A 27,405-nucleotide genomic window follows, 5' to 3' on the forward strand; every position below is an offset into this window, starting at 1 on the left:
GAGGAATTTCTGAAGAGAAGGCAGAGGACTAAGCAGCGGGCCAGGGAAGGGGGAACAAGTGTCCAGGATGTCACCCTCCTGGTTCAAAGTCTGAGAGAGTGCCTAAGGGAAAAGTGCCTTCTAAGGGCAGCATTGTAGGCAAATGCTGCTTTCTTTTCTCAATGCAGCTACCCCAGAGCCCTTGGAATCCTGGTTCTAGTGTTCTGCAGTAGGTTTGTCCAATCCTGGGTCATGAAGCACTGCTGAGTGGGGACATCGATGTAGCCAGCTGCAGCCAAATTATGAAAAGTAAATACGCTTAGAAAAATGAAACAGCCCAGCACTCTCAAACTGTAATATGCATCACCATCCTGCCAGGGGAGCTTGTTAAAATGCAGGTTGACACCGTGCAGGTCTGCAGTGGGGCCCTGGATTCTGCATTTCCAACTCAGATGACTCTGAAGCCACTGGTCCAGGGACCACACTTTGAGTAGTGAAAGACAAGGTGTTAAGCTGGACCAGACTGGGACAAAATGTTTCAGCATGTAACGCACATCAGATCACATCTAGTTTTTCGAGCATTTACTTCAAATTGGTGTGTGTACATGTGTGGGTACTGTGTTGACATGCGTACTCTCATAACAGAATGTGGTTCAAAACACTGAACTAGAAATAGGACTCGAGTCCAAGGAAGACACACTCAGGTGGCCTCTGACTATGCATCATTTTGACTAGATTTTAAACATGAAGACGTCCATCAGGAACATACTTCTTATCTAGTCCCACGTTGCTTCCAATACGAACATTTGAACCTGTGCCATTTCCTGTGGCAAGGGCTTGCACAGAGGGGTGAGAAGGGCATATCTATTTTGGATTCTCATTTCAAAACCTCCCAATATCATCGAAATCAACTGGCACAAACAGAGCGCCTGGGAGTTTCTTTCATAGAAATGGCCAAGTTCGTCTATCAATGGAGCACACGCGAGCCGGGCGGAAGAGCGCGCCAATGGCCGCTCCATCAACTCTGGCAGATGTGTACATTATGCCTTTTGATCTCAGAGGATGCTGTATTTAGATGACATAATATGCTTTTGGTTATCTTTCTTGAAGGTAGAAGGGGACGTAAGCAGATATCCACTTTTGCAAGATAAAATTAGCACCTCTTTGCTGGAAGATAAACATTTCAGCAGGAAAGCCCTGATTAAAGTACAAAGCAGCTGAGGGGTATTAGGCTGCACCCCTTTGAGCGAAATTCCTATTTATAATAAAAGGAAATAACATTGGTATGACATAGGGCAACAAAGAGAAGCCACCTACCACAGCCTCAAAGAAACAGTGTCGTTATTGCAGGCTTTCTGGAAAGTTCCACTATGATTTGGTTCCACAAAGGCCAACACTGGGGTTTAGGGGAGGAAAGGGGAGAGGGAGGCATTCCGTTGGTCTAGACCCTTTCTGCTCCCACGGGCCAGGGCTGCAGGAACAGTTGTGTGGTTTGCTGACTACACAGGGCAGTCTGGCTGGGGCGGGGAGTGGGGGCAGCTCCGAAGCTATTCACCCCAATGGAGAGCCCAGTCTGCCTGCAGAGGGACACTGTTTTGATCATTCTGGCAAAGGCACCTGGTGGGCTCACCAAGGCAGTCCTTCTATTCCTCTAAGATATCTCTGCCTCACTCCCATTTCTGTGCTGTGTCCACAGAGACCCGTGTTCCCCAGAATGATGTTCCCTCTCAGTAGCCACTCATGGAACAGTGGATAGAAAAATCCCTGGTCTCACTTGCAACTGGGAAGACAGTCTAGCAGTGCACGTTGTTCCAGACTCTTCATCTTTCTCCACTGGATGGCCGTCTTTCAAAATCGGAGCACGCTAGCGCCAGGAAGCTGCCTAAACTGTGTTTGCTGAAACTTGCAGAAATTCCCAGCAGCTTTGTAGCTCCTCACTTCTTCCTTTCTGCAGGAGGCATGTAAGGAAGTCCAGTTATTCATTCAACAGATATTTATGGCTGTTTGTTACATACCAGGCACTGCCAGTGCTGATGGTCCATGGTGGTGAGGCAGTGGGGAGCCCTGTCCTCACTGCCTGGCAGAGATGGAAGGCCAGGTGTGGTGAGGGCCATGGGAAGGGGATTTCACAACACAACAACCCTCGAGACTCTGGGATTCAGCCTCTGCATGCATCCAAGGGATGAATCAGAGGCATCCAGATAATGAGGGGAGACTGATAGAGAGGAACCTGCATGTGCAGTGTCTCAGAGGCAGGTGGATTGAGGGTAGATCTGCTTGGCTGGGCTCCACAGATGGGAGAAGGCTGGCGTGGGAGCCAGGACCCGGCATTCGGAGCCCTGTAAAACATGGGTACCACACATCCCAGTTTGCCTGCTGCACGTCCCAAGTTTGTGACTGTTGTTCCACTGTGATTATTGGCAACATCCCCCTTGACTCTCAAAAGTGTCCAAGTTGGAGCAACGAACCATACAGACACTCTAGGAAGGATTTCAATAAGCAAGAAGATGACATGTTTGTGCTTGCTGATGAAAGAGCACTCAGGCTGCCTTGCAAGAATGGCTCAGAGTCAGGGAGGGCGGATGGGGAAAAAAATGGCCATTGACCAGGATAATGGCTTTGAGGGAAAAGATATAATCAGAGCTTTGGGAGGTTCCTAGACACTGGCTCTGAACTGATACTAATTCTAGGAGACCTAAAAAGTCACTGGGTTTACCAGTATGACCAGGGGCTTATGGAAGCCAACTGATCTGTGGAGTTCTAGCTTAGGTCTCTCCTGACGTGGGCCTGGTGGGTCCCTGAACCTGTCCTCTGGTTATTTTCCCAGTGGTAGGGTGCATCATTGGAATAGACATACCCATTAGCTGGCAGATGATAGGGAGCGAAAAGGGGCTTGTCGGGCAATTTCTGGTTACAGTTGATTACAGCGATTCTGATTCCAGGCTGCTTTTCATTTATGCAAGTCCTGGGTTACCTGAGAGTAAGGACTGTCCAGAAGGGGCTGCCTCCCATTTTCAGAATCCCCTTCAGGTCTGGGCTCACTGGTGGACCTGCACAGACTTTGTGTTAACCGTTTGTTTCTCCTACTTGGGAGCTCCCGCAGCATCCAGCTAAAAGGGGCTCCAAAATTATAAAGATGCATGGATTATAAAGATGCATGGGTTATAAAGATGCATGGATTATAAAGATGCATGGGTTATAAAGATGCGTGGATTATAAAGATGCATGGGTTGTAAAGATGCATGGATTATAAAGATGCATGAGTTATAAAGATGCGTGGATTATAATGAAGTCTGAACTCGTTGACATCTTCCATAACAGTGAGGGCCGACATGGCCTAGAGCTCATGCTGCTATTTTATGGTTTGCACCTCTGAAGAGGGCAAGGACTTGGCCTGAGCCCACGCTTCCTGCTTTAGAGGGCCCTCCCCACCCTGCATTCAGGTCCCCAAAGCTCCTCATCCATCCTGGCTCTGCAGCCGTTTACACCTTGATGTGAATTTCTGTTCTAGCATTTCCATTCCTCTTGGGGGAAGGTGCATTTTTAGGGATCACATTTTGTGGTGAAACATTTCAGAGAGACAGGCAGAGACAAGAGACGCTTTCGGGGTGTGCCTGTGATAATGTGGATTTCCCTTGCTGTCCTTCTCTGAGGATCACTGAGCCCTTGGCTGTCAGTTCTCCAGGCTGCCCGGGGCTGTGGTGGCTGCACCTGCTTCTCTAGGGAGGATCCCAGGGACTTACCTCGCTATATCTGACATCCCCTCCTTGACTCTGAGTCTCTTTTGATGACAGACACGTTCAGTGAAACCAATTCCCTCTTCAGCCTTCTTGTCATCACCTGTGTGGCTTTTCCAAATGCAGCCTCTGTTTAGCTCATCTGGAAAAACAGTCCCTCCACCCCCACCCCATGTTCCCTCTTCCAAATGAAATTTTTTTTTTCATTTTTGAGAAATAGATTTGATATTTGATACATCAAAGAGAGGAGGAAAAAAGTTTCAATGTAATTTCTACTTTACAGTCAGGACAGATTTTATTTTTAATCACATCTTTGTAAGCCTTATTTAGGGGCTTGGCATAATCCATCTGGGGCTACTTCAAGGATTCTTTTTGCTTAAAACCTCCAAGATCTTCCCTCCTTAGAGGGAATATTCCCTGCAGGCTTTTAAGTGTCACCTGATCCACTTCAGCACTTAATCCAGCCCACAGCAGATTGAGACAAGCACTGAAAAGATAGTAGTGTGCCCCCATGCTCTGAGAAATTCAACAGAAATGCAATACTAAACCTCCAAAAATGTCAGAAAAGCCAGCAAAGAGCAGAGGATCATAATTGCATTTTGCAGTCATCATATTTCATGTGTTGATTTGCTTTATTGGTTCATCTTCTGTTACTCCTTCTTTTAATTGTTTTCTGTTTTTATGCCTTTTCGGTCATCTTCTTTGTAAGATATAGTAGTCCCCCTTTATCCTCGAGGGAAATGTTCAAGACCCCCAGTGGATGCTTGCAACTGTGGATAGTATGGAACCCTGTGTATACTAGGGTTTTCGTGTACGTACCCACGATGAAGTTTAATTTATAACTGAGGCACAATGTGAGACTAAGACCAATGAATAATAATAAAATAGAACAGTAACAATATACTGCAATAAAAGTTATGTGACTGAATTCCTCTCTCTCTCTCCCTCTCTCTCTCTCCCTCCATGTCTTATTGTACTGTGCTCACCTATTTTCAGACCCCCATTGACCGAGGGTAACTGAAACCTCAGAAAGCAAAACTGCAGATAGGTGGGGATTACTGTAGATTTATCTTTCTTGGCTTTTAATTTTTTTCTTTCTTTTAATTTTTACTTAATTATAAGTTGCAATTAAAATGCAACTTACATACAGGAATAGGGTACAGAGTACAAAAACCTTAAATGTATAGCTTGAAGATTGTCACATATGTGGACACCCAGAGGGTCCTCCCTGCAAATCCTGCACCCACCTCAGAATACTATCCCAGAGATGGCCACACTTCCAATTTCGACTCTCAGTGTATTTGGAAAAACACCAGATTCCTAAATCGTGTTCTTGACATGGATGCCCTGACCTGCTGGTATCGGTTAACTCTGTCCTCTGGACAATCTGCCATGGTCTGAAACCTTCCTGTGACCTTCCAGAATCCCAGACAGCGGGGCTCACTTGATCACACCCCATTTTCCAGCCTTCCCAGACCGGCTTCTGTCTTTTGGGATAAATTCAAGGTGTCACTTAGTCCTCTCTCAGTCTCTTCTTCAGCAGCCTTGGCTCTCACCACTGCTGAGGCTGAACTTCAATGCCAGGCCCCTGCTTAACTGTTATTTGCCAAACAGTACAATATGATTGATAGGGACCTCAATATGATAGGGACCGCAAGATAGGGACCTCTACCCATCCCTGTCAATCTTGAATTATAACTGGAGTCCAGCTGGGCATGGTGGCTTACACCTGTAATCCCAGCACTTTGGGAGGATGAGGTGAGAGGATTGCCTGAGGCCAGGAGGAAAAAGCCAGGTGTGGTGGGACATGCCCGTGTTCCCAGCTACTTGGGAGGCTGAGGTGGGAGGATTGCTTGAGCTCAGGACTTCAAGGCTGCAATGAGCTGTGATCATCGCGCCACTGGGTGGAGAGTCTGGATGACACAGTGAGACTCTGTCTGAAAAGGAAAAAAGAAAAAACAAGAAAAAGGGAAGTCTGAAGGTAAGAGTCTGAAGATGGACTTCCTAACTCCCTAACTCCACTACAGTCGAGACTTTGGGTAAGTCTCTTACTCCCTGCAAACTTCACATCAGTGATGGCAAGCAAATTCACAGTGTTTGCCACCGCCTTCCTCCCAGCAGACATCGCCAGTCCCTCCTTCAGCCCTCCTGCCCAGGCTCGACAAAGCATCTAAATCACCAGTTTTCAGCCTCAGCTGCACATTAGGATCACGTGAGAGCTTTGAAGAAATCCCGGTACCGGAGTCCCACTCCCAAATATTCTGATTCAGTTAGCCAGGGTGCAACCTACCTAGGAGGTTTTTAAACATCACCCCCCAACCCCCTACTCGGTGATTCTAAAGTATAGTAAAAGGCAAGATCTGTTGCTCCAAATCCTTCTCAAACAAGGCTTCAGGAAGCCACTACCACAAACAGACGAAATCTGTGTCCTTTCTGTTCTAAGCCCCAGCTACCCTGTGTGGGTCCAGGACCAGTGACTCTGGCCTCCCTGGTGCTAGTTACTGATGAGACCCTCAGCCCCATACAGATTTGCTGAATCTGAACCTGCCCTTTAGTCAGATCCGCAGGGGTTCCGAGCATGCCACTGGGCTGGAGGAATTCCAAGGCCCCTCGCAGCCCTCAGTCTATGATTTCAGCTCCACGAGCTCCCTCCACTGTGAATGCATGGGGGTTTTAAGAAATGATGTGGCTCAGGGACTGGCTGTTTTTATATTAATATGGCCATTTGTGTGTTTCCCTTTTTTTTTAAGGTTTGTTGTTAATTAGCAGACATGTTTTCTCTGTATTATCTGTAAACAATTCTCTTAATTCTAATCTCATCCATAAAGCTATTCTCCCCAAAGAACTTGCGACAATTAAAAAAAATCTTCATGAACTCCACTTCCCAGTAAAAGTTCATGGAGATTCAAGTCAGAGGTGAAGACCCACCCGTGGGGTCATTTCCACTGAACTTTGACCTATAGGGGGCTGCCTGAGTGTAGGTTCTTTATGTACCCGAGGGGAGGCTCCTTAATAAATGACATTGAGCTCTATCAAGGATCATCCGATGTGGATAGCCTTCGACTCTCATCACTACTGGGAATCTGTCCCAATGAAATAACCCAAAATATGGTAAAAAGCTCTACAGGGGAAATATTTCTGTAACAGAGATCAATTTAACGTGGATGCCCAACAATAGGGAGGAAGATGGTTTTGTGTTAGAATATTGTTCACCACTTTAAATATTTATGTAAAACTGCATCGAGGTTCCAACTACGTGTATATGGCAAGAAATTCACAGAAAAAGTTGAGGAAGAAAAAACATAAGACATTAATAAAAGATGTATCACAGAAAAGAACTCAACCACAATCCTGCCACTCTATTTTTCAAGTTTTTTATATTTGCAAAACGTTAATATTTTAATTATGAATGTATAGATGCTTTAAATATAAGAATACCCTAATGTCACTGGGAACAGCATGTTTGTTTCTATTACAGTGATTTTTCAGTGACTGAAGATTTTATTTAGTAATTAAAGGAAGAAGGTAGGAAGAAAACCTACGGACAATACTGTTTCCTGTTAGCAGAGATTCCTCCGTACATCACCATGCCAAATCACTGCGTCTGTGGTTTACTTTTTTCTAGCTTTTCTTATTATGGGGCAGCCACCCCATTTTTAAGAGTTATTGCTCTCCACACAATCAAGTATTTTCCTTTTGTTGCTTGAGTTAAACAGCGATCTGATAATCCGTAATTTATTGAGAATTGCAAGCCAGCACTTTGCCCATGTCTGCCCCTGCTTTTGCGGACAGGGAAACTAGATCCAGAGAGGGCAAGCTACTTGCCTGAGCAAACACAGCTCGCACGGGGCAGACACAGGATTTGAACCAGCTTTCAAGTCCCCAGCTTTGCTGCCCAGCCTCCGTGGCAGGGCAGGCGGCCGGCTGTCGGGAGGGCCTCGAGGCCTTGAGTGGAGTGGCTTCAGGGCTGTTTATTTTTCCTGTGGCTCATGGTACAACCGTCAACTTGATGTTTGAAGGGTGAGGGTGGGGGCACTTTGAAAGAGTGGAGGAAAGCATCCAGAGGGGTCTGCCTTTTAACAGACCCAACAGAAACCAGAGGGCAGCCAGGGTGGCTGAAAGGCTGGTGGGTGGCCAGCAAGCCAGCCGGGTGTTCGGTGCCACCCTCAGATGACATTGTATATAGGACACAGACTCGGCAGTGAGGCCTGGAGCTGTCTGTGGGAGAGCTGGTGGACCTGGCAATGCATCCCCTTCCTGCGGGCATCTGCGGATCATCTTCTGCTGGCTGGAGACAGGTCGGCTGGGCTGAGTCCTGGCTGCTGGGGACCGCACGATACTGCCCTCAGCCACCTTGCCATCCAGGCATTTGAGAACATGGACAGAGTTCTCAGATGGATTCCTGGAGCAAACCTTGCAGTCATGACCTGGTCAGTGAGAGGAATGGGCTTTGGGCAGGTGGGCGGCCAGCGCAGACCATATGCACAGCACTCACGTTTGCTGGGCACGCCCAGCACTTTTCAGGCCCTATTTTATGCAATCCCAATAAAAAACCCATGAGGTAGGGACCATTGCTCTCCCCAATTTATAGAAGAGCAAACTAAGGCTCAGAATGGTTCATTCACCCAGGTGGCAGTCTGGGGTGTGACCCCGGGCAGTGTGACCTCGGCTCTCACTGCTGATGTTTATCTCCTGTTTTTCCAGCTCTGCCAGTGGACAGCCTGGCTTGGGCTCCTGACTCTGACAGTTTGTCACTCTCCAGCAGCCTGGTCTTCAGCGATGGGCTGGCCTCTGTCTGCCTCAGTTTCCTCACCTACAAAGTGAAGCTAATAATAGTCCCTCCTCCTGGGTTGTTGTGGGGGTCAAATGGGTCTTTCCACGTATGATGATATAACAGGAGTAGAAAACTCCTGGCATCTGGCAATAACTCCGTAAAGGTGGTTATTCATACAATTATTATTATTTACTGTCCAGCCTCATCTGTTATGTTCTCCCCTTGTGAAACTGAATCTTCCTTTCCTTCCATCTCCTCTGATGTGAAATGTAGATAATGACAGTCAGCATCAATGTCACTGAGTGGACGGGACACAGGACACAAAAAGCCATTGTTTCAAATCTAAGTCTCTGCAGAAACCTCTGGACCAGCGCATTTTTATTCTAAATATTCATGCGGTCTTCAGATGCACTTCCTGGTCCTTATCTGGAGAATGATTCTCTCTGACAATAGTCATGTAGCCAACATATTTAAAATTCAACATATTAGACAGCCTGGCAGGTAACACAACGAGGGATCTTTTTGTAAGTGCTGGTATTTAGGGGTGAAACGGGGGGAAAATGCTAAGTGAAGCTTAGCGGTTCTCGTGTTATAAAAGAAAAGGAAATTGCCTTCCGTTTAGGCTGAAGCAATTTTCGGACTGTGGGAAGCGGGCAGCTCGGTAGTGAGTTCTTTTACAGATCGTATTGGTTTAGGAGCTGTTACATCCAAGTTGTAACTTCAGAACAAAAGAAATTGAACTTGCATTTTGCCAAGTTTAAGTTGGTGTCGCCTGGTTCCAACAGGTCCCAAGGAGAAGTGGTGTTTGCATTTGGCCCCTGTGACCTCTGTGTTCCCCAACAGGGGCTGTGGTCCACAGTGCTCGGAGGCTCAGGGGCTGGGGCAGGAGCAGAGAACATCCAGATGACCATGTATGCCGCCGTCCACTGGGCTTTCTCATTAACCCGTGGTCACACCGTCCAATTCGTCAAAGAAAACTGAAGCAAGGGGACGGACGGAACCGGCACATGCATGGATGCAGGCGAACCCCTGGCTTTGCTAATTGGGGTTCTCTTCCCATCTCAATTAGGTTCTGCCGTCTGAGCAGAAAAGCTAAGACGGAAGCTGGGATTTTCCAGCCAAGCCCGCCTCACAGGCCCACGCGTGGTCACTCCTAAGCGTCTGGTGTAAACAAGAGTCATTGTCTATTTGGTGGTGGGATTCCTCCTCAGAAAGCTTGCTGTGGTGTCACCAGGGAAGCTGGAGGAGATTTAAGCCCCTCCAAAATTGAGCTGCAGATGTTGCCTTGAACTGGGTGCTGCTGTTTCTTTGCTGGGAAAGGTTTTCTTCCTTGAGCGGCTGATCTCTTCCTTCATCAGAATTATCAAAGTTCTGGTCAGCCACTTCCTCTCCAAAACTACAGCCATTTTCAGGAGACAAAAGCAGCCTCGGTTTATAAGGGACCACTGAATGGCTTTATGGCATGCTTGGGAATTACAAATGTCAAATCAAACAACATGAAATTGTGCCCTTCTTTTGTGTGCATTCATTAGAAGGACTTGGAAAACCAAATAATGATGTATGGGTATTTGTTTTTTATACAGAAACAATATCCCCTCGATGAATTTGTAAATTAAGGCAAGGAGATGCTTACTTTAAATGTTGAAAGCCCCCACAGATCTAATACTCCAAACAAAAAATTATATGCGGCACTGATAGATTTTTTCGTCCTATCTAAATATGAAAAAGTATGTTATATTGACATTTAGGCTAAATCTTTCCCTTATAAGGTGTTTGACATAAATAGCTTTTATTATGTAACTCTTCAATAGAAGGCATACACACATTTCTTAATGGTCCCAGCTGCTATTGTTATCATTGGAGGCATAAAATTGGAATCCCAACTTCCAATATCAAATTTTAGCACAAACCCTATAAAATGTATCTTGTCAGAATGTGCCAGAACCGCTAAGCTCTTTTCGGCTGAACAAATTGCAGCTGGTGTCCTTAAAGGTCGAGAATCAACTTGCTGTATCCTCAGGGTTTAGGCAGCAAATTGGTCCCAGTTTTCACCCTGCCGCAGGGCTGGCTGGGGAGGGCAGGGGTTTAGATTAGCCGTGGCCTAGGCCATTTGACGGGGTGACACGAGCCTGCAGGGCCGAGTCCAAGGCCCGGAGATAGGACCAACCGTCAGGAATGCGAGGAATGTTTTTCTTCGGACTCTATCGAGGCACACAGACAGACCATGGGGATTCTGTCTGCAGTGACAGCCTTAACATTTGCCAGAGCCCTGGACGGCTGCAGAAATGGCATTGCCCACCCTGCAAGTGAGAAGGTAACGTTTATTTTTGTATTTTTTTCTCTGTCTCCCATATACAGACTGTAGAAAGACCACCAAGTGTGGACCATTTTTTTTTCCACCATGATGTACAATTCACATTTGTTAATAAAAAAAAAGTGCCCGAGGTCATCCACCTAGACTTTTTTTTTCTTAAACAGGAAACGGGTTTCAGATGTTTATATGTTGAAAAGTAAGGCTACTAATGTGTTTAGCCATTGAGCAGGCCCTGGCTAACTCTCTCGTACCTTTTAATGTTCAGACCCCATAGAATGACATTAATTTTTATCCCTCTTGTTATTTAGAATTAAAAAACAAACAAACAAAAAAAACACTTTCAATAGTCACCTGCTTTTTTGGGACAGCTCCACTGGAGGTTAAAATAAATGAATCTGGTGGTTTCATTCAATTGTACTCTTAGCTGCACGGGTGCTGTGCGGTGGGTTTGAGTATTCGACACTCTTCAGCAATTCTTTAAAATAGAGCACGGTCTCGTGTATTTTCACGTGTCTGTATCCACAAGTGGATATCTGTTGAAGCAACATATTTAGATGAACAGTTAAGGTTCACAAACGCACATACTTATTCCGTCTATAGCAAGGGTGGGAACTGGTCTCTTCAGTACTTTTCTTTCGATTTTCTTTGGGTCAGTGTGTTGTTTTCCACGTTTCTTCTTGATGTTCGGCCGTGCCAGGTAACAGAGAGAAAGCATTTCCCAGGGAGCCGATGATTGCTTGAAAGGGCTTCAACTTGATGCTTGGAAATAAAAAATTTTGTTTTATTTCTGCCATTTTTTTCCTCATCCCAGGACCAGTAAGTTTAAACAGTTGTTGCTGGTGCAAACGTTTCCCTGTTTAGTGTGGCAAATCAATGCTATTTTTACCCTGTTGGGGAGGTTTACATATCTATAGTCCAGGGAGAAAAGAGCACAAACGGGAAGTTTTGATGCTTTTTAAGTGAATTTGTTAGTATTCAAATCATTGGCGTAAAACACTATTTTAAACATAGAGTTCAAAGCAGAAGGAATAATATTATTTGCTAAAACTGGATCAAATGGTTCCCCCTTTTTAACCCACCTGTTTTTGACCAAATGCTTTATGTTTACCGATCTTGCAAGGGTGCAAAAGAACCATTCTTGGAGAATTTCGTCAGGGAGAGAAAACCAGCTAAGTTGAAATGAGCTCTTAAATTTCAGCATCAGTATTTTCAGGATCAGTTAAAAAGTTACTTTCAGGATCAGTAAAAAGTTATTTGCAAAAATTAAACATAGACAAAGAATCATCTTTTACTTCACTACAAGAATCCTCCCCTCACCCTCGTGTGTGTGTGTGTGTGTGTGTGTGTGTGTGTAGAAAGAGTTCTATGAGGCAAAAAATACATTTTCTTGCTTTTTCATCAGAGTACCAGAAGTGGCTGGAGAAAAGATTAGTACAAGTGTAAAAATGGATATGTTAATAAATGTCCAAACTCCTTTAAATGGAGGTGAGATGGATATGATTAAAGAAATTTTAAAATATATGTTTAAAAAAAAAATCAAACAAAAAGGCCATTTTTAGTGTCTTGGGGCATGTTTTAATTCGGCATTCAAATTATGCCAGGCATAGGTGTCAGGGACTCCCCATGGAAACCCAATGACAAAACAATAACACCATCACCTGTGTTGAAATATGAGCAAAAATAATAGAGTGGTTATCTCGAGAAAGCGGCTCCTGAAAAATGCCTCCCTTGAAATGGAAACACCCGGCAGAGGCTGATCTGTGGGGCTGGGGAGAAATGGAGCAATCGCCGTCACTCCAGGCTCGTCTGTGAACCCCAAATTCCATTAAGAAAAGAAACTGCTTAGCAAGACCTTTTTGAAAGCCCCGGGGTGCAAAGGAGCAGAAGGAAAGCCCGGCTTAGCATCCACACGGCCACCAAAGCCCGGAGGGCAGGGACTGCCGGGAGGAACTGATCTGATGAGAGGATCTATGAGAGAGTAGGGCAACTGCACTAAGTGCCCATTTCTCCAACACAGACAGGGCACTGGGGAACATGGTTAACATGGTCACTCAGCCTTCCTTTGTGGAATCACAGGAGAGGAGCCTGCTTTGGGCCAGCATTTACAAAAACTGTCTTTTTGGCCCCTGGACCCTGATGAATAGAAAAACGCTGCAGTCTGCAAACCCACTGCAATCGCCGCGTCAGCTCAGAGCCGAGATGCTTCCCAAATGAACACCTGGATGGTGTAAATCACCCTGACAGTAAACACTTCAGGCCAGGACGCAGGCTGCAGGCGGGGTGGAGTGGCATCCTCCCACTGGGCTGGGGTCCATAAACCAGGCGCTGGCCCTGCACTAATAAATGCTCCTTTCACAGCAAAAGACCCCTTCTCCTAGGCTGGGATCACAGTCCCTGTAGAGAGGGTGCTCAGATAACCGACAGCATTTCTCCCACCTTCACCACTGTCCGACTTACCCCGGGCTGGTATTAGGGAGTGTTTTCAGGCTTTTATGCCGTTATGAATGGCTTTACGATACCTCAAGAGGGGGACCAGGGCCACGGGCTTCATGGTGGCTATTTTCTGAAGGTGGCATGAGAAGATAAAGCCTAAATTCAAGGTTTGCTTTTTAAATATCATGCTAGTAAAATCAGAATAGTAATGACAGGAACCAAAGGATCTATCTGAAATGTTCCTAAGGTTAGTGGAATCTACAGTGGCATTCCCTCTTGTAAAACACATTGAACTCAAATATTAAAATAACTCTCCCTCTTCTTGCTGCTGTCTCAAAATCCTTGACTGTTAATGGATGACCAACAATTTGGTGTATACAATTCTTATAAAAATCCCCGAATAGGGGAAAAGCAGAGGGTAGATAGCAGAATAGATCTAGAAAAAGAACACCTCCTCGGGAATTTCTTTGCATTGAGATGCTCTACTTTAAAAAATAAAATCTCTCCGTATAATTATCCAGTTAGGAGGAGTCTTTTAAATGATATCTTTTGTCTTCAGCCAGACAGATGTGAGGACGCACAATGTAAACGTTATGCAGCAGCTTTGGGAGAGGCTTTTTATGGCTCTGTTTCTTTCCACTCACAGCACAGACGCGAGAAATGTAGGGAACTCGAGAGCAGCCACTCGGCCCCAGGATCAACCCAGCAGTGAAGAAAAACAACCAGCAGAAATTATTCTTCAGCCTGAAATGAAGCCGGGATCAAATGGTTGCTGATCAGAGCAAATATTTAAATTGGAAAAGTCAAATTGAGCATTATTAAATAAAGCTTGTTTAATATGTCTCAAACAGAAAATGTCTTTTGAAGAGCATTTTAAACCTGATATTAAAATCTGGCCGAGCGCATGTCCCGGGGCGTAATTGGTGAGCACAGGAATTTGGATCCTTGCAAGAAGTGTGGTATTCTCCCTTCAAAAGGTATTTTTTCCCCAATGTATAAAACGAAAGCAGAAAGGTTTTTAGGTAGCTGTTTGAAACTGTTCATGCAACATAATAAATATAAGACAATTGACCCGTGTTTTAATGTTTATCCGTAAGACGAAGTGCAGCCCGGCTGGTGCAGTGACGCAGGCGGCTTGCTGGAGCCGAGAACACCCACGTGTGGGGTGATGTTTTCCCACCACGGTGCAGCGGGTTAGCAACTGACCCGTGCTCCCACCAAACCTAAAACCACTCTCTAATGGGCTTTACGGTATTTACATTTTGAATTTTATTTATAGGACACCAGATGTCTATGTTCAAAAGAAAAAAAAATCATTTGGAATATAAAATCCCTCCCCTTCCCCGCATTCATTAGCTGAGGAGGTATTTGCCTTCCCCGCTGCAGTGCGGCAGTGGCTTGCAAGCCAGTTCTGAGCTGGGGTTTATGGTCTCCTTAGAGGTTAGGGAGGTGGGAGACTGAGCATTTATTCCCATTTTCTGTGTGACCACGGGCATGCCTTTATTTCTGGGCCACGTTTTCTCCTGAGACTCTTTGCGTCTCTCAGCGACCACCCTCTTACTCATTAAACTCTTCTGACACAGAGGAACGGAGCTGGGCAGAAGCTCAAAGCCAGACCTTAAGAAAACTGCTTAAGATCTTACCCAAAAGCCGCAGCGTCCGGCTGTGAGCTGGGGCAAGCAGATGACTATGTCTTTCCTCCTTCATCCCTGAAAGTGGTCTTAGAATAAAAGTGCTTCAAAAACACAAGTGGATATTTTTATTCACTTCTTTACTGTTTTCATTGTCAAATAACTTCAGAACATGCAAACCCAACAAGGCACACAGCCCAACAGCTCTCCCCTGACTGATATGCCTGAAACTGCCAGTCACGTCTCATCTCCAAATCACACAGAAGATTCACACAGCACCAGGGCTTCTCCCCTCTCCCCAGGTCTCTAGCCCAGATTCACTCCTAGCACTGAAACTCTCCCAGGGCCCGTCCAGGAAATTGCCTCCCCTCCCCACAACACAGATAGATGAGCAGCTTATTTTTCAGTCCAGACCCACTCCAGAGGTTCGGCCTGACTCCTTCCTGTAAGTCCTACCGGCCTGTGGTGAGGGCAGCACATGAGATCACCCTGCGGATGGACTTTAAAGTGCCGCAGAGAATGCTGGATAGGGAGCAGAGGCCACTGCGGAGTACTGTCTAGGGCCAGGTGTATTCCAGGTGCATTCTGCATGTCACCTCCATTAACCTCCAGAGGTGTCACAGCCCGTCTTCTTAGTGAGGCTCCTAACCACTGGGCATACTGCCCGGAGGGACAGTGGCCCTGAAGAAGGACACTGAAAGCCTAGGAGTTGAGCAGCCACACCTGGCACCTGGCAGCTCCGGCTCCGAGGGCTCTGGAGAGAATCACCAGTCCCCAGGCTAAGTTCTGGTTCCCCCAGCTTCTAGCTGAATTTCCATATCCACATCCAAAGAAAACAGGCTAAGGATTCCTTCCGTGATTTACTTTGAAGGTCCTTATGAGGCCAGAGGGGAAGGTGTGGTGGCAAGTGTGTGAGAACAGAAGCTATGAGAGTCTGAAGCCAGGGTCGGTGGGCTGTGTGTTTAACGCCCCTCCCAGGGCCTGGAGGCCAGAGCTGGAGGCCAGGCTTGAGAAGGGCCTGAGTGCTGCCTCAATTAATCAATAAGAACCCAGAGAAGCCTGTTTTTTCTTCCCTGCTGTGGCTGTGACAATCTTACACCTCTTGAGCATCAAAAGAGAAGCTGAGAGCCAGAGGAAGGTCATAGCTGCAGGACTCAGTATGTTGCAGGCCTGGGACACCAGGAAGGGAAACCAGAAAGAGGGAGATGAAGGAGGTGAAGATGGGGCTCCAGGCAGGCAGATAAGAAAAAGCTTTGGGGCTAGAGACCTGGGGAGAGGGGAGAAGCCCTGGTGCTGTCAACAGCCAGGCAGAGCTGAGATGATGAGGTGGGGTCAGGGGAGAAGGAGGCAGACGGTGCTCTCTAGAAAGTGCAGGGATGAGGAGAGGCTGGGTGGGTGGCTGGGGGAGGTGGCAGGGATCTGCGCATTCTTCTGTCGCTGGCGCTCACTTCTGCTGCAGAGACCTTTGTCTCCTGCTGTTCCTAGCCCAAGGCTCCCATCCCAGGCCCAGTGGTCCTCATTCCCTAGAGTTTTACAGCACAGATGCCCCCCCAGGGATTTAGAAGACCCTGAGGGCATGCAGCTGCTTTATTTATTTATTTTACCAGCTCCCAGGTAATTCTGTGTGCAGCCAGGGGTTGAGAACGGCCCTAAGCCTAAACTTCTAGATTCAAACTTAGGAAATATGCTTCCATTTAATGAACTGGAGACTTCTGAGGTTTTGTTTGTCTTTAATTCCTGATCCCTAAGGGTGCCCTGCCAGGGTGGGGGCTCACCCTGGTCCAAGGGCCACAGGAGCCTGCGAGTAAAGCACCACTGCAGACTACTCGACACCCGGGATGTGGCGTGAGCTGAGTAGGGGCGCTGGGGACTGGTTCTTCGTGAAGCAGAAACACTCTCAGCGTGGGAGAGGTTTCCAGGATGCCCACCTCTGTTCTGTCCCCTTGTTTGTGGGTCGGGTCTGCAGGAAAGTGAAGCGGCCCCTGGTTATCTTGTGCTGGTCCCTACCCTAGCCCCAGGGCCTCGCTGTCCAAACCAAGAACATGCACAGGACTGGCCCAAAAGCCACCTCAGGAACGCTCCTTCTCATCAGCATGGGTGCTCTCTTTCTTAGTAAATGCAGCAAGATAAAACAAAAGAGAAGACTTAAAAGCCTTCTGGGAAAAATTCAAACCTTGTTGAATTAAGATGAATTCCAGTTATTTGTTATAAGTATTTACAATGCTACATTGGCCCACTTACTTTTCTGTAAATCACAAACCTCTTCAATGACAGCTAACATACATATATATTTGGAGAGAGGGGGAGAGAGAGGGGGAGAGAGAGGGGGAGAGAGAGGGGGAGAGAGAGGGGGAGAGAGAGGGGATCTAGTGAGTCAGGCACCATTTCAGGAGCCTCACATCGGTTAATCTATTTCACTGTGTCCACCACCCTATGGGGCAGGTATTTTTTGTGCCCATTTTACAGATGGGGTAAGTGAGGTGCAGAAGACTTGCCCCAAGGCACACAGCTAGTAAGTACCAGAGCTCAGATTCGGCCCCTGACCTCTGCAGGGCAGTGGTGCTGAGAGAAGGGTACTATTAAATTGGAAAACGTGATGATTATTTAAGAGAGTTTCTTAAGTGGTGTCCTCAGAGCCCCAGCCCCAGCCAGTTCTGCTGCTCTGGGAGTCACTTTTCCTTTCTGAGGTCTGTTTCCTCTTCCATAGCTGGGATTAGCAGCGCCTGCTGTGGGATGGCCCTGCAATGTGGCACCCGCTGCACCTCTCTCCCCTGTGTACCCACCCAGCCTCCAACACCGATTTCCTCCTCTATTCTTTCTGGTTCCTGAGCCCTGAGGGTTTGAATTGTGCGGAGCTAGGGTCTGTTTGTTCTCAGGGAAGAGGAGAAACCTTCCTGGAAATATCAAACCAATTTTTGCTGGGACAACACATAAGGCTTGAGACAAAAACACGGCAACAAAACAAAAATTGGAGCAGGCTTAGAAAAGAAGTAGGACCCCAGCTGGCGAGGGAGGTCCTCTGTCTTTTGGATTCTGGGAATGAGGTGGACTTTCAGCTCCAGCTTCTCCCTAAGATGGCAGGAGGACACACAGGCCCCTCGCTCTACAAAGCTTTGGGGAGTCTCTGAATCCCAGACACCCCAGAGGACACGGTGGCTCGGTGCTTTTCCTTGGGGGAGATGATGGTTTGCACAGAGCCCGGCCCCAAAGCCAGCATCCCTGCAGCCTCTGTGGCCAGGGCAGGGTCCTGCCTCTCCAGGGGTGGGCAGGACTGGGCTGTAGCAACCCCTGTCCAGGAGGTGTCCTTTAGCCCCCTCCCTTCCACCAGCAACCTCCAGGTCCCAGAGACCCACAGCTCAACCTCAGCTCTAGGTGCTCCTGTCTTCTCAACTGTGAAGTGGGCTTCATCCTGCCTCTGAAGTGTGGCTATGGGGATCACCTGAGATAATGCTCGATGCTTATAAAAGGTCAGTACAGAGCCTTCCAGAACCCTCCACAAAGTCATAACAATAAAAAACAAACAGCACGTGGGGCCCTTGCTCATTAACATCTCTTCCTCACATCAACCAAAGGAGGTGGTCACCATCACAAACCCATTTGTCAGATGTCAGCACTGAGGCCCAGGGCAGTGATATCGTTTGACCATAGTCCACAGGTGGAGCTGAGATCTGAACCCATGTGGTCTGGCTCCAGGGCTGTTTGTTAATCATCAGTCTCTCCAGGCACTTGACAGATGGGAGTCATTGTTACTATTTTGGCTTTGGTCAAAGATTTTTTTTTAATTTTTAAAAAACGTTTTAAGCTGAGATAATGGTAGATTCCTAGGCAGGTGTGAGGAGTAACACAGAGAGATCTCTGTACTCTTCACCCAGTTTCCCCCGTTGGTAACATCTTTCATACCACAGTGCAGTGTTACCACCAGGATGCTAACCTTGATGCAACCCACTCGTGGGTTTAATGTGTTTAGCATATTCAGGAAAAATGTTGAAGAAGAACCCAGAGCTAGGTGAAGCGCAGACGATGCTGTTCGGACCCACCCCTTCCTCCCTGTACCTCGTATTTGCAGGTATTTTCTGTACCACCTGACATCACTCTGAATCTCTGCTATATACCTTCCCCCATGAGAATGCAGGTTCCATTAGGCAGGTAGTTTTTGCCTGTTAGGGTCTGTTAATGGTGGAGAATCCGTATCCAGAAGGTCTGCAGCAACCTCAATTCTTGCCCCCTCAGAAGGAAGAATTCAACTGAGGGGCAAAAAGCACAAGGAGAGACCAAGGCCAGTTTTAAAGCAGGAGTAAAAGTGTATTAGAAAGCTTCAGAGCAAGAACGAAAGGAAGGAAAGAGAGAACCCTTGGAAGAGGGCCAAGTGGGTGACTTGAGAGATCCAAGTGCATAGCTTGACCTTTTGACCTGGGGCTTTCTATGTTGGCGTACTTCCGGGTATTGCGTTACCTTTTTTTTTTTTTTTTTTTGAGACGGAGTCTCGCTCTGTTGCCCAGGCTGGAGTGCAGTGGCGCCATCTTGGCTCACTGCAAGCTCCACCTCCCGGGTTCACGCCATTCTCCTGCCTCAGCCTCCCAAGTAGCTGGGACTACAGGCACCCACCACCACGCCTGGCTAACTTTTTGTATTTTTAGTAGAAACGGGGTTTCACCATGTTAGCCAGGATGGTCTTGATCTCCTGACCTCATGATCCACCCGCCTTGGCCTCCCAAAGTGCTGGGATTACAGACGTGAGCCACTGCGCCCCGGCCAGTCTTGCATTACTTCTAACTCCTGAGATCTTACTGGGAAGTAGCTAATCACCAGTTTTAGGTGTTTTCTATCTGCTAGGAGAAGGCCCATCCCTGGCACCAGCTGTGACCAATTATTACTTTAGTGAGATGGTAACAACCACCTGACCATCAGCTGATGGCTGTCTGACACTCCTGGTGTGTGGGGGGGAGCCCTCTCTTGTCCCGCTCATACCTGACTGACTACCCACTGTAACAGCTTCACTGTCATATCTCCAGTGCCCAGAACCATGCCTGACATAGGAGGCTTTAGTAAATATTTTTAAATGGATGAATGAATGAAGTTTTCTTACAGAATGGCTCCACCTTTCTGAACTCCACTGAAAAATCTGTACAACAAGCCTAATACTCCCCATGGGCAGGGTGGTCGTGAGGACGAGGCCATGTGAGGTGTCCAGTGTCCAGGACACGGCGTCTGGCGGGGGCTGCACAATCAGTGAGCTGCACATTCACCCCGAGTGCCCAGGAAAACCCCCTCGGTGTCTCCAGCCCTCTGTCGCAGATCTCAGGGGCCTCTGTGGTTTCTCAAACCTCTTAACGGCCTGTAATCTTTCAACAGTTAAGAGTATTGCTAATAAGAGATTTGAGAACAATTTGCATCTCTTGAAAGAGGCTGGATTTCTAGAGGGTGGCATAGGTTTAAGTACCATGCACAAAGTCTTCGCTAATTCTGCTGACTTGAAATAATAAACAGCTAAACACCCTCCATTGTTCTGGGGCCTAATGAAAACCAAGTAGGCCTTCAGCCTGGGAAGCCTGCTAGGATTCAGGAGAACAGCTGGGAGCTGAGGCCTCAAAGCTGATGGCACTTCCTGCTCATCTCCACAGGACAGGGAGTCAATACATCTCATCAGAAGTGAGTACATCATTTCTCCCAGTCTTTCCAGCTTTCTGATTACATCAAGCAGAAAGTGCTCCTTCAATACTATTCCGTCTTACACCTTTCTAGCAGGGGCTGCCTTTTCCTTTTAAGAAAAAGCAGGCCAGATGTGGTGGTTCACGCCTATAATCCCAGTACTTTGGGAGGCTGAGGTACGAGGACTGGGAGGATCACTTGAGCCCAGGAGTTCAAGACCAGTCTGGGCAAAATAGTGAGACCCCCCCTCCATCTCTCTAAAACAAAACAAAAAATAAAAGCCAAGGCCTTTGGAGTGGAAATTCATCAGGCTACAGTATCGCGCAAATTCAATAATGTTACTTTGTTTTCACTGAATATAATTTGTATGGTTATGTTGATGGGTGTTCCTTTCCCATTTACAATTGCCATAGAAAGTTTCCTTTTAAAAAGAAATACATGGGGTACTCATGAACAGAAAGATGGCAGCAATAGAAACTGTGTACTACTTGAGGCGGGGGAAAGACGGGGCCAAGGGCTGAGAAAATAACTGTTGAGTGTTATGCTCAGTACCTGGGTGATAGGATCATTCAAACCCCAAACCTCAGCATCAGGCAATATTCCCAGGAAGCAAACTTGCACATATACCTGCTCAGTCTAAAATAAAAGTTTTTAAAAAAGATATTTATTAAATGAATTTTTTTTTAAAAAAGCAAATGATGCTGGGTGTGGTGGCTCATGCCTGTAATCCCAACACTTTGGGAAGCTGAGATGGGAGGATTGCTTGAGCTCTGGAGTTCGAGACCAACCTGGGCAACATAGAAAGACCTCGTCTCTACAAAAAAGTAAAAAAATTAGCGAAGAATGGTGGCATGCATCTGTAGTCCTGGTTACTCAGGAGGTTGAGGGAGGAGGATTGCTTGAGCCTGGGAGGTGGAGGCTGCAGTGAGCCATGATCACACCCCTGCACTCCAGACTGGGCAGCAGAGCAAGACCCTGCCTCAAAAAAAATCAAAGGATAATATCATTTATGTTTATAAATAAATTTTAAAAGTTTAAAAATTAAAGTGAATTTATTTAAAGAAAATTAAGTAGATAAGCACAGGATAGCAAAGAGATGCAGCAAAAACATTGACAGTTTAGCAGAACTTGAATGATGAGGTTTCAGAAACACTGACCTAGAGATCTTCTGTCTTTACAGTGGGAAAAACCAAGGCCCAGAGAGAGGACAAGTGACTTGGTGGAGGCCGCCAGGAGGTCAGTGCCAGAGCACTCACCAGGCCCTCACTCAGCTGAAGGTGTCCACGAGGTGGCCCAGGCATGGCTGTAATTGGCCAGGCGAGGGAAGGGTGGGACCCAGAGCCCAGGGCTCTTCTCCTTCCAAGTGGACCAACCAGTGAACCTGTGCCACCCAGGATGGGTGGGGGCTGCTGTCCATTTTCTGCTGTGCCCAAGTGCATGGCTCCTCCTTGGAGCTTGGGCAATGTCCACAGCCATTACCCCAGTGACATCACAGCCTCAAGGGAGATATTTCATCTCCACTTCCCAGGTGAGACCTGAAGCAGTTCTAGTAAAACCAAGGCTGCTTGGCCCCTAGAACCCAGTCTCCTGACCCACAAAATGAGATCAAGACCATTTTCCACAACCCACTCATGCCTCCTGGGAAGATGCATCTCCGCGTGCGATGTTTCAACCTAAAACGTGCGAGGTACAATTATCCAACGTGTACCTGTCCTTCCTGCATTTTCCTTTATAACTGTTTTAGTTTACAATGGGCAGAGGTTTAAAAACAAACATGTTTCTTTCAATTGTAAAGGTATCATGTTTCTTACAAAACATTCGTTATAGAAAGTTTTTTTAAAAAATAAAAATGTTTAAGGAGTCATTTATTAGTCAATATAACCCTGCCATCCTGGGATTAACTGCTTTATGCATTTTGCTATATTTTATTTCTCTCTGTCTCTTTCTCCCTATGTACATCTTAAACACAGTTTGAATTATTTTATATATAATTTTAGAACCTTTTTTAATGCAATGTTTCCTTTTCTTTATTTTTTTTTAAAAATATATATATAAAGCCCCAAGCAGTTCTGGAAAAACTTAGCCCCTAGAAACTGGGAAGATATATATATATATATGTATATATAGTGCATATATATGTATATATGTGTGTGTGTATGTGTGTATATATATATATACACCTGTTGTAAAAAGTGAGGAAGATAAAGTCCAAAGAAGGAAGGTGATTCTGCCCATGAGCAGAAAAGCCAGGACAAAAGCACAGTGAGGACATCAGTTTTGTGTCTCCTTAGTAGTTCATTTCCTGTTTATTTAAACCATCTCCTATTGTTGGGCACATAGGTTATTGCATATTCACCCTTATAACTAATGATGGAGATGTAAATTCTTACACATAAATCTGTGTGAACCTGCCTGTTGATTTCTTTCTATAAGCTCCAAATACAGGCATTAACACGAAAGGAGTGACACATGGAAGTTTCACATCAAGGTTCCAAGCTCCTGGCAGGAACTTCCACATCATCCTTAGAAAGGTTGTAAGGTCACGTTCATATAAGCGAGGCAAGCAGCCACTCATCTCTCTACGCCTTTGGCAACGCCAAGGATTATGACTTTAACAACTTTGTGTGTGTGTGTGTGTGTGTGTGTGTGTTGGGGAGGGGTGAGATTTAAAAAGCAGGGCTTTCCATGGATGCCTGTAATCCCAGCTACTCGGGAGGCTGAGGCAGGAGAATGGCGTGAACCCGGGAGGCAGAGCTTGCAGTGAGCCGAGATCATGCCACTGCACTCCAGCCTGGGTGACACAGCGAGACTCCATCTCAAAAAAAAAAAAAAAAGCAGGGCTTTCTAGTCACCCAGCTTCACTTTGTAACATCTTCGTCTTGAACCTGATCCACAAAGGGAGCCCTAAATTCATTAACAAGGCAGTGGGAGAGAAACTACAGGGCTTTAAAAAACCCAGGAGAAACTGGCAATCTTTCTATAAAAGCATGTCATTCCCTTTGGAGAGTTCAGGCATGGGGGCTGGGACCACTTCTCTGGACAGTTATCAGTCTTTGCTGCCTGTTGAGAATTTGCTGCAGGGGCCTAATGGGGGCACTGGGAGGCAGGAGAAGAGGCATGAGAGATGCCCTCTGCTGAGACTTGCAGGTGGGGAAATGGCTTGCGAACTCTCCTGCTGTGGTCGAAAGAAACTTTAGATAAGGAGAGCTCCTCTCTGTTGCAGTGGAGAACCTTCTGGGGCCTGGGGAGTTGTCTGCAGTGCCCACTTGGTTTCAGGAAGGGCTGAGGAGCTCATGGCTTCAGTGGGTTTGATGTTTGTGAAGTTGGTCCTCTGTGGAAGACTCAGAGGCTCAGTGTCTGACCACTGCGCTGATTTGTCTGAAGTGTCCCTTGGCCACATTGGGAGGAAGAGACAAGGGTCCTACCCTGTGAAAAAATGAAGACAACACAAGAATGGCTGGTAGGTGGTGCTGAGCCCTCTTGCCCCATATCACATAGAGAATCTGCAGTGTCGGGGTCAGGGACTTAACCCACAGCCCTGGGCCTCTGGCTTTCTGCAGCCCCAGGCTCATTTCTAATATTTTATTTATTGAGGTGAAATTAACATACCATAACATTAACCATTTTAAAGTGAACAGTTCAGTGGCATTTAGTACATTCACACTGTGTGCAACCACCACCTCTGTCGAGTTCCAAGACATTTCCATTACCCCAGAAGGAAACCCTGAGCTCATGAGATGTCATCCCTCATTCTCCCACCTCTCCCCAGCCCCCAGCTCTCCTACTTTCTGTCTCCACAGATTCGTCTATTCTGGACATTTCATATGAATGGAATCATAAAATATGGAATCTTTTTGTGTCTGGCTTATTTTACTTCACATAATCTCTTCAAGGTTCATTCATGTTACAGTATGTATCAGAATTACTTTCCTTTTATTGCTGAATAATATTCCATCATGTGGATAGACCACATTTTGTTTATCCATTCACTACTGATGGACACTTGAGTTATTTCTACTTTTTGGCTGTCATGGCTGGGCTGCTAAGAATATTTGTGTACAGTTTTGCATTAGTACCTGTTTTCAATGGTCACTCTGGGCTTCACTTTTTGAGGAACAGCCAGGTGTTTTTCCACAGCAGCTGCACCATCTTGCATTCCCCCTAGCAGTGTGGGACGGTTCCAGTTCCTCCAGCCTAGGCTTATTTCAATAGCATCTCTAGGGAGGTGACGCCCTGACTGATCGACGTAAAAATCAATGTGTGGGCCCGCAGGAAATGATGATGCCTCCTACTAGTTATGTAGTCAGCACCCTACACAGGGTCGTGGGACTGCAGCCCCCCCTCCAAGTTCTGATGCTGCCATTCCTGGGGGTCTCTGTGCCTCTCCTCACCTCAGTTTCCAAATGGGGCTACTAAATCCTAGTTGAAGAGCTTTCCTCAGCACAGAGCCGGGAACATAGCGGGCACTCTGCAGAGAATGGCTTTCAGGTCTCACCCAGAAAGTGCGAGAGTGCAAGGGGGCTGTGAGTGGTTCCCCGATTTGGGAGCTTACAGATCTTCCATGGTGTTCTCTTTAGCACACCATGCTGCTGTAACTAAGTCGGAATGTCCCAATGAAGTTATATCTAATGAAGACTGAAAAGAATAACAAAATGGGCTTCTAATGCTTAAGGAAATGCCAAAAGGTGGGGGATTTGAGTCAGGTTGGCTCTGACCTTGCCTCTGGTAGAGAGTGTAGTGCGTCCAGGGACAGCCCCACCCAGAATCAATGGCCATCCAGGAGTAAGTGGCTGCGGCCACCTCCTGAGCCAGGCAGAGTCTGTATACAACCCTTCAAGGACTAAACAAACGCAGTAATTTACTGAAAAAGGCCTTTCAGGGCCACCTCCGGCACTGAGGTCTTAGGACTCATGGGACAAAACCAGCATCCATCTTCTGTGACACGTTCCTGTCAACAGTCACTCTAATGGAAGCAGCACTCAACTGAAGCGACATGGCAACCTCTTCACTTCCACAAAGCCCTGCTCTCCTTGGGCAGTGAGGAGGAGCAGAGGGCTCAGGACATGGGGCCTGAACGGTGAGGGGCTTGGAGGGATAGGGGACCACAGGGCAGTGGGACGTGGGGCAGGGAAGGTTCAGGACAGGAGGGCTGTGGGGTAGGGAAGGCAGTCTGCTTCCACTTTCCCAGTTGTCCTGCAGCTCCCTCAGGCTTATGGGATCACAGCCAGGTGTCCCCCTAGAAGCCCAGATACTCAGAGGATGCAAAAGCTGGGTGCACTTTAAGGCCTTGGCAGCCCCAGTTTTAAAATGCAAGGAGCCCTGGAGAGGAGTCCAGGCAGATGGACTCTCTGAGGATGACAGTGAAACCACCTACAGAGGCCAGGTTCTGGACTATGCAGTTCTCAACAAGCTGTGGCCTGGGGCCTTTCTCCCACCTCTCCAAGAAAATGGGGAGGAGATGTTAACTGCTGCAGGATTATTGTGAGATAAAAAAGAAACAGAAGTTAACTTTTAAAATATTTTAAGCAAATATATCCAAAATATATCACCTGAACCTATAATGAACATACAAATTATTAATATATTTAAATTCTTTTTTAAATTGTGATTTGATAATTGTTCAAAATTGGTTAGGTATTTTACATTTACAGCACATCTCACAGCTCAGATCAGGCACATCTCAAGCCCTCAGCAGCCACGTGGGGAGAGGACCTGCCATATTGGACAGCGGAGCTGCCATATTGGATAACATAGGCCTACCAGGGAAAGGCCCACCTCTAGCAGGGGGACTTCCTGTGCCAGGACTTCCTGGGGTGGAACATCCTGGGGTGGGACTTCCTGTTTTGTTTGGCAGCCACTACGTTTTGCCTGGGCTGGGCGAGGAGGGTTTGGGTTCAGCCTGAAGTCCTGGGTATGGTTTCTGCATGTATGGCTCCTTAGCTGGCTCTAGACAGTGACTTCCTGAGATGAGACAGTGTGCAAAGGTGGAGATTAGTTAGGTTCTTGATGTTATCTTTATTTCCATATCTTTAAAATTTTATACATTTGGGGGAGGGATTAACTTAAGAATCTATTTGTGTATAGATAAGATATGTGACAGGTTTCAGCAATAAGAATACTCATTGCTTTTATTTAGAAGAGCAGACAAATATGTAACCAAGTAAATGTCCTGTGATAATGGCCTGGACAGAGGAGTGAACTGTTGGGTGACTGAGAAATCAGCTTTGTGCCAGGCACTTTTATAGCATGTAACTAACACAGATGTGAACTATGCTTACACTCCTAGTGAATGATGATGCCCAGGTTTTCAGTCCAGATAGTGCAGCCCTAGATCATTTGATCCTACTTTTCTGCCATGTAGGCCATGGTCTCCTTTCTCTACAGTACATAGACTACCACCACACAGACCATAGCTCCTTCCACACCACACAGACCATGGCCCCTTCCTCTAGAGAACACAGACCGTGGTCCCTTCCTCCACACCAAACAGACTGTGGCCCTTTCCTCCACACTGCACAGACCATGGCCCCGCCCCCTACACCACACAGACCATGGCTTCCTCCTCCACACCACACAGACCATGGCTCCTTCCTCCGCACCACACAGACCATGGCTTCCTCCTCCACACCACACAGACCATGGCTCCTTCCTCACACCACACAGACCATGGCTTCCTCCTCCACACCACACAGACCATGGCTCCTTCCTCACACCACACAGACCATGGCTCCTTCCTCCGCACCACACAGACCATGGCTTCCTCCTCCACACCACACAGACCATGGCTCCTTCCTCACACCACACAGACCATGGCTCCTTTCCCAACACCACAAAGACTGTGGTCCCTTCCTCCACACCACACAGACCATGGCCCCTTCCCTTACACCA

At 46.8% G+C, this 27,405-nt stretch overlaps 1 long non-coding RNA gene across 1 annotated transcript; it reads left to right on the forward strand.

The window, feature by feature from the left end:
* The first annotated feature begins 10,572 nt into the window (after window positions 1-10,572).
* Window positions 10,573-14,092, forward strand: LOC100939193 (uncharacterized). Its single transcript, XR_152178.3, has 2 exons — window positions 10,573-10,804; window positions 13,884-14,092. It is a non-coding gene; the product is annotated as an uncharacterized LOC100939193 (long non-coding RNA).
* The last annotated feature ends 13,313 nt before the right edge of the window (window positions 14,093-27,405 follow it).

This window comes from Pongo abelii, chromosome 18 (assembly GCF_028885655.2).
Source record: "Pongo abelii isolate AG06213 chromosome 18, NHGRI_mPonAbe1-v2.0_pri, whole genome shotgun sequence".
In the NCBI taxonomy this organism is placed as follows: Eukaryota; Metazoa; Chordata; class Mammalia; order Primates; family Hominidae; genus Pongo; species Pongo abelii.